This window comes from Pinus tabuliformis, chromosome 8, assembly GCF_031772625.1.
Source record: "Pinus tabuliformis cultivar Carrire ecotype Pingquan chromosome 8, CPIR1, whole genome shotgun sequence".
Lineage (NCBI taxonomy): Eukaryota > Viridiplantae > Streptophyta > Pinopsida > Pinales > Pinaceae > Pinus > Pinus tabuliformis.
Genome location: NC_142294.1, coordinates 618,788,708 through 618,796,574, shown reverse-complemented (window position 1 = coordinate 618,796,574; position 7,867 = coordinate 618,788,708). Strand labels below are relative to the sequence as shown.

At 36.5% G+C, this 7,867-nt stretch overlaps 1 pseudogene; it reads right to left on the bottom strand.

Moving 5' to 3' along the window:
* Nucleotides 1-264: 264 nt before the first annotated feature.
* On the bottom strand, nt 265-7,536 carry LOC149237022 (isoflavone 3'-O-methyltransferase 4-like; annotated as a pseudogene).
* Nucleotides 7,537-7,867: the final 331 nt, after the last annotated feature.

Below are 7,867 nucleotides of genomic sequence, written 5' to 3'. Positions count from 1 at the left end.
TCATGGTCAATCATAGTCAATATTAAAATCAACATGGTCGGTCATGGTTAGTAATGGTCAACCATGGTCCAAGGACACATTGTGACAAATATTCTCTCAATATGAACATCAACCTTATTTGAACAATCATCAACCATGCTCAACCATGGTTAATGCTGGTCAACCATCATCAAGCATTGCCAACCATGGTCCAATGTCACATTTTGACAAAGATTGTCTCAAAATGAAAATGAATCATGGTCATGCATGGTCACATTTTGTAGGTCAATCATGGTCAACCATGGTCCACCATGCTCCAATGTTGCATTCTAACAAAGATTGTCTCAATCTTAAAATCAATCATGGTTTATCATGGTCAATATGAAAATCAACCATGGTTAATCATGGTCAACCATGAGTTAACGTCACATTGTGACAAATGTCATCTCAATATGAACATCAACCATATGTGAACCATGTTCAACCATGGTCAATGATGATCAACCATCATCAACCATGGTTGAATGTCGCAATTCAATAAAGATTGTTTCAATATGAAAATCAACCATGGTCACATTGTGCCAAAGATTGTCTCATGGTCCAAGTCATATTGTGACAACTGTTATCACCCCAAGAAACTCACCTAGGTTGTAAATCAGTGATGCTCAGGAACATTAAAAATTCAACAATTATGTTGGATAAGATGATGGATAAATGAAGATACGCTGCACATTTAAGCAAGATAACCACTCCTACTATGACTATCCCCAGACATGGGTGAAGACTCCCGAACTACAAGGCTTTCAACCACCAACTACTCACAGTTTAAGGTAAAGGTGATGATGGAGAAAACTAATTGCACCAGCAGATGCACGGGACCCTGTGATGGCCAACTGCAACCAGTCAGAAGATCTGTAGAACTATCGTTTAATATACAGACAGGATGAAAGCTCCCTGATATTAAACAACATCAATCTGCAAGCAATTTCAATGAGCCACTAAATTATAATACAGAGGTGGGATGACAACCCCTCTGATATCAAACATTCACAGCACATCAAATAAATGCAAGCAGGCATAGCCTAGAACAAGAAGAAGAAGTGGAAAGTGAGCAGGTGACAGCAAAAGAAGCTTGTATTAATGGAAATCAAGACCAGAAGCTGCAGGTCTCATAGTATTAACAGTCTCCAGAAGTTAAAAGGCTACAATAAGCTCTCATTCATCAAAACACTCATCCCTTTGTTACATCTCTGTTCTGGGTATATATGGTGTTACATTACAAAATATCTCTGCTAACCTATGCGTGGAGGGATCATAATGGATCACCAACCGCTCTAACTGCTTGGTATGGGTCTCTGCTATAGCGTGACTGTGTCAGTAAACAAAATTGATCTTCTCTGATATTCTGTTGTCCTTCTCTGGCAGCTGGAGCATTAACTGAAAGACGCCCCATAACTGATAAATGCAGTGATCTGCTCGAGGCTGTCCTTTTCAATCTTCGGCCACTCTGTTAGTTAAATGCGGTTGCTGGAGAATCATTGAGCCGGGTGCAGGTAGCTGGCTGTCATTTTCCTTCGGCGGCAGTGGACAGTCGGGAGTGGTACAGGCAACATGGCAGAGGCGTGCATAACTTTTCTATCGGGTCCGCCTTTCGGGTCGCAATTGCATATCAGAGCCGGCTTCTCTGCTTTTCTTTATATTTGAAAATACATTGAGAAATGCTGCAAAACATGAGAAATTTGCCATCGGCGGACTAGAAAACATATATATTCCACTTCCCGGACCCTTTCAGGTCCGGGCTTCATCGCTATCAGCGCTCGCCCAAGACCTCCATATATTTCATTATATAGCGAAAATGCGCCAAAAACCATTGAAAACGGTTTTAGCGCGGACCCGAAAATATATCGAAAATGACTTATAATCGCCATCGGGTCGCAAGCATGCCTTAAATAAAAGCCCGTCCCTTTGGTTTTGCCGATAGCGAAAAGCCGACGCGACCTGGACCATTGATCTGTGCACGCGATTAACGGCCCAGATCGAATCGCTATATCGCAATCGCAATGCCACTGCCGATACCGCCGATACCGCCCAGCCGCCGATGCTCCGATGCGATATCGGCGATCGCTGATCGGCGGTGTCTTGTGCCCTGACCCTTGATGAAGCGCCGATGCGATATCCGCCGATCTGCCTCCGCCGATTGCGACCCGCCGATGCGATCTAGACCGTTGATCGGCCAGATCGAACGACTGTCGCTCATTTGAACTGCTAGGCCTGCGCTTCTGATTTTTGACTGTTTTGGAGTGTTTTAGGCCTCCCGATAGTGTATTTCTGCCCTTCCAAGGGTTGTCCTCTTGCGATGGTTTTGACTTTGAATGATCCTCAAGAGGATTTTGATGACCTTTGGGGCATACTTGGATTCCTTTTAATCCCTTTGTATAGCAGAGCTAACAACAACCATGGTCAAATTTGGTCCAATGTCGCATTCTGACAAAGATTGTCTCAATATGAAAATCAACCATCGTCAACCATATTCAATCATGGTCAACCATGGTCAACCAAAGTCCAATGTTGCATTGTGAGAAATATTCTTTCAATATGAAAATCGATCATGGTCAACCATGATCAACCATGGTTCAATAGTGCATAGTGACAAAGATTGTCTCAATATGAAAATCAACCATTGTCATTTGTGGTCAACCATGTTTGTGTTAGGGTTTATAATATTTATCTTAGGGTTTATATAGCTCGGGTTTATAATATATATTCATTGGGTTTATTAATCCCTTGTTTTTTTAATCCCTTGTGTTTATAATAATGCCAATATGGGTTTGTAACAAATATTTTCTCAAGGAAAGTAATCAAGGTCAACCAAGATCAATCATGGTCAACCATGGTCAATCATGGTCCACATTGCTCAAGCATGGTTGACCATGGTCATTTATGGTCTACCATGGTCCTACACCACATTGTGACAAAGATTGTCTCAATATGAATATCAACCATGGTCAAACATGGTCAACCAAGGTCCAATGTCGTATTGTGAGAGAGATTTTCTCAATATGGAAATCAATCATGGTCAACCATGGTTAATAAGCATGGTCACATTGTGACAAAGATTGTATCATGGTCTGACATCACATTTTGACAACCATGGTCAACCATCGTCCAAAGTCGCATTGTGACAAAGATTGTATCGATATGAAAATCAACCATGGCCAACGATTGTCCAACGTCGCATTGTGCCAAAGGTTGTCTCAATATGAAAATCAATCATGGTCAACCATCATCCAACGTCGCATTGTGACAAAGATTGTGTCAATATGAAAACAACCATGGTCAACCATGTTTATTTTAGGGTTTATAATATTTATCTTAGGGTTTATATACCTTGGGTTTATAATATTTATCCCTTAATATTATTCCCTTGGGTTTTTAGTATTAATCCATTGAGTTTATTATTCCCTTGGGTTTAATATTATTCCTTTATGTTTATAATACGTTGGGGTTTTATTCCCTTGTGTTTTTAATCCCTTGGGTTTATAATATCAATCACTTGGGTTTATCAATCATGGTCAACCATGGTCCAATGTCACATTGTGACAAATATTTTCTGAATATGAAAAGCAACCAATGTCGCATTTTGACAAGGATTGTCTCTATATGAAAATCAACCATGGTCAACCATGTCCCAACGCCACATTGTGTCAAAGATGGTCTCAATATGAAAATCAACCATGGTCAATATCCATGGTGACATTATGACAAAGAGTGTCTCTTGGTTCAACATCAAATTTGTAACAACCATGTTCATCCATGGTTAACCATGGTCCAACACCACATTGTAACAAACATTGTCTCAATGTGAAAATCAACCATGGTCAACCATTTTTCAATGTCACATTATGCCAAATGTTGTCTCAATATGAAAATCAATCATGGTCAACCATAGCCCAACGTCGCATTGTGACAAAGATTGTGTCAATATGAAAATCAATGATGGTCAACCATGATCAACCATGTTTACTTAAGGGTTTATAATATTTATCTTAGGATTTATACTATTTATCTTAGGGTTTATATACCTTGGGTTTATAATATTTATCCCTTGGGTTTAATATTATTCCCTTGAGTTTATAATCCCTTAGGTTTTTAGTCTCAATCCCTTGGGTTTATATTATATATCTTAGGGTCTATATACCTTGGATTTATAATATTAATCCATTGGGTTTAATATTATTCCCTTGGGTTTATAATATGTTAGGGTTTTAGAATTAATACCTTGGATTTATAATGTCAATCCCTTGGGTTTATCAATCTAAGAGTTCATATCCATTCGGTTTATCAATCCCTTGATCCAATATCACATTTTGATAACCATGGTCATCCATGGTCAACCATGGTCCAACGTCGCATTGTGACAAAGGTTGTCTCAATATGAAAATCAACCATGGCCAACCATTGTCCAACATCGCATTATGTCAAAGGTTGTCTCAATATGAAAATCAATCATGACCAACCATCATCCAACTTCACATTGTGACAAAATTGTGTCGATATGAAAATAACCCGTGGTCAACCATGTTTATTTAAGGGTTTATAATATTTGTATTTGGGTTTATATACCTTGGGGTTATAATATTTATCCTTTGGGTTTATTATTATTCCCTTGGGTCTATAATCCCTTGAGCTTTTAGTATTAATCCATTGCATTTATTGTTCGCTTAGGTTTAAAATATTTATCCCTTGAGTTTAATATTATTCCCTTGGGTTTATAATACCTTGGAGTTTTAGAATTGATCTCTTAGGTTTATAATATCCATCCCTTCGTTTTATCAATCTAAGGGTTCATATTCCTAAGGTATAATATTATTCATAAGGTTTAAAATATTAATACTAGGGTTTAATATAAATCTCTTAGGTTTATAATCATGGTCAGCTATGTGCAACCATGGTCCAATGCCACATTGTGACAAAGATTGTCTCAATATGAAAATCAACCATGGCCAACCATGGTCAAATGTTGCAGTGTCACAAAGATCATCTCCATATGAAAATCAACCATGGTAAATCATGGTCAACCATGTTTATTTCAGGGTTTATCATATTTAGTTTAGGGTTTATATACATTAGGTTTATAATATTTGTCCTTCGGCTTTAATATTATTCCCTTGGGATTTTAGTATTACTCTCCCTGAGTTTATTATTCCCTCGGGTTTATAATATTAATCCCTTTGGTTTATTAATCTAAGGGTTCACATTCCTAGGCTATAATAACCATGGTCAACCATGGTCAATAGCCATGGTGACATTGTGACAAATATTGTCTCTTGGTCCAACATCACATTGTGACAACCATGTTCATCCATGGTCAACCATGGTCCAACGCCGCATTGTGACAAACATTGTCTCAATATGAAAATCAACCATGATCAACCATGGCCAACCATTATTCAATGTCGCATTATGCCAAAGGTTGTCTCAATATGAAAATCAATCATGGTCTACCATAGTCCAGCGTCGCATTATGACAAAGATTGTGTTAATATGAAAATCAATCATGGTCAACCATGTTTATTTAAGGATTTATAATATTTATCTTAGGGTTTATATACCTTGGGTTTAATATTATTCCCTTGAGTTTATAATCTCTTGGGTTTTTCGTCTCAATCCCTTGGGTTTATATTATTTATCTTGGGATTTATAAACCTTGGGTTTATAATATTAATCTTAGGATTTATAAATCTTGGGTTTATAATATTAATCCCTTGGGTTTAATATTGTTCCCTTGGGTTTATAATAGTAATTGCTTCGATTTATTAATCTAAGGGTTCATATTCTCGGGCTATAATATTACTCAAAGGGTTTATAATATTAATATTTGGGTTTAATATTAATCTTTGTGTTTATAATCATTATCAATGATGGTCCAATGTCACATTGTTACAAAGATTTTCTCAATATGAAAATCAACCATGGTCCTACGTCGCATTGTTACAAAGATTGTCTCCATATGAAAATAAATCATGGTCAACCATGGTCCAACATCACATTGTGACAAAGATTGTCTCAATATGAAAATCAACCATGCTCAACCATGATCATTTTAGGCTTTATAATATTTATCCTAGGGTTTATATACCTTGAGTTTATAATATTGATCCATTGGGTTTAATATTATTCCCTTGAGTTTACAATCCCTTAAGATTTTAGTGTAAATCCCATGGGTTTATTATTTCCTTGGACTTATAATAGCAATCCCTTGCATTTATTAATCTAAGGATTCATGTTCATAGGGTATAATGTTATTCAAAGGGTTTTTAATATTACTATTTAATAATAATCAATATAACTTATAAAAAAACAATATTTATATTAATATATTACTAAAAACAATAATTATATTAATAAGACAATATTATAGATAGATGTTTTCCTGATTAATCACATTATTAGGATTTGGTAGATGTTTCGAACCAACTAATGTGGTCCATCCTCCACATTAGTTGGTTCAAAACGTCGAGCAAATCTTGATAATGTGATTAATCCGAAAGATATCTATCTACATTATAAATCACAAAAGTCTTAGATCTAACAAAACAATATTAATTAATAATAATAATAATTTATTATTATTATTTTATATATTAATTAATAATTAAATAAATTATTTAAATAATTAACCATATTTATATTAACAATATTAATAACAATATTTAATAATTAACTGTATTTAATAACTAGCAATTGTCCTAAAAGGTACAAAGAGAGGCCGATAGGATTATTAAATTGGAATTGTTGAATTTTTCTAGAAGAGTTAATTGGTTTGTGGAAAACCTTGTTTTATATCTATATTACAAGGAACACAATGAATTTCTTATTTCATTTTAGAGTAAGTTAATTACCCAAAATCAAGACGTTAAGTTAATTACCCAAAATCAAGAAACCTCTATAGATGGCCAAGCATATACGAAGAATACATCTCATTCATATGCAATACCAAATCCATCTTTTCTTTTCTCTCAGTAAAATTTCAAAAGCATGAACACATTCCATTTCGTATGCACAATAAACCCAACTTCTGAAATTTCAATGCTTGGATGCATCCCATTCATATGCTATAGTAAGCCCATGAGCTTCCCCGTCACCGGGATCGCCTTCCTGCAACTCTTCAGTATCTTGATACAGTGCTCGTCGCCCCAGTCATGCATGATCCACTGATGACTTTGCACAAACAAATTGTATAGTCAAAACGTGCTCTCAGCTCATTCTAATTGAATTACATGACAATGCAGCAAGTTCAAGACTTACCTTCATGAATATGGCGTCCGCAGAGGGCACGGTTTCAAATATGTCTCCGCCCATGTGCTCCACACCTATTTACATACATTTATATGTATAAGATTGTTATGCATATATACCATTGATGAAGCAAAGGTGTTGTTAGTAACCTGGGAGATGGGGAGCAGTGGCCACGACATGAGGGAGGTCGTAGTTGATGCCTCTGATGGAAGGATAATGCCACAACATTGCCTCGATTGTCTCCTCTGCAAGCCCAGCCTCTCGAGGCAAATCAGAGAATGGAAGTCAAATTTCGAAAAGCTCTTTACAGAGCTTCAAACCGACATTTCTGTGTTTTAGAATGCTTAATACTAATCAGTGCTTGCCAAAAGCCAGGGAAGAAGAAGAACAACAACAATTGGCAGACCAAAGAAACAATTAACTCTGAGGCCAAGAGTGACATAAAAGAATGGGAAAAAGCAGTAAAAATATCTTCAAGAGTGACATAAAAGAATGGGAAAAAGCAGTAAAAATATCTTGCCATGCCATGGAGCGCACAGCAGAACTCGGAGGTGAAAAGAAGGCAACTCAACCGATATTTGGAAAAAGC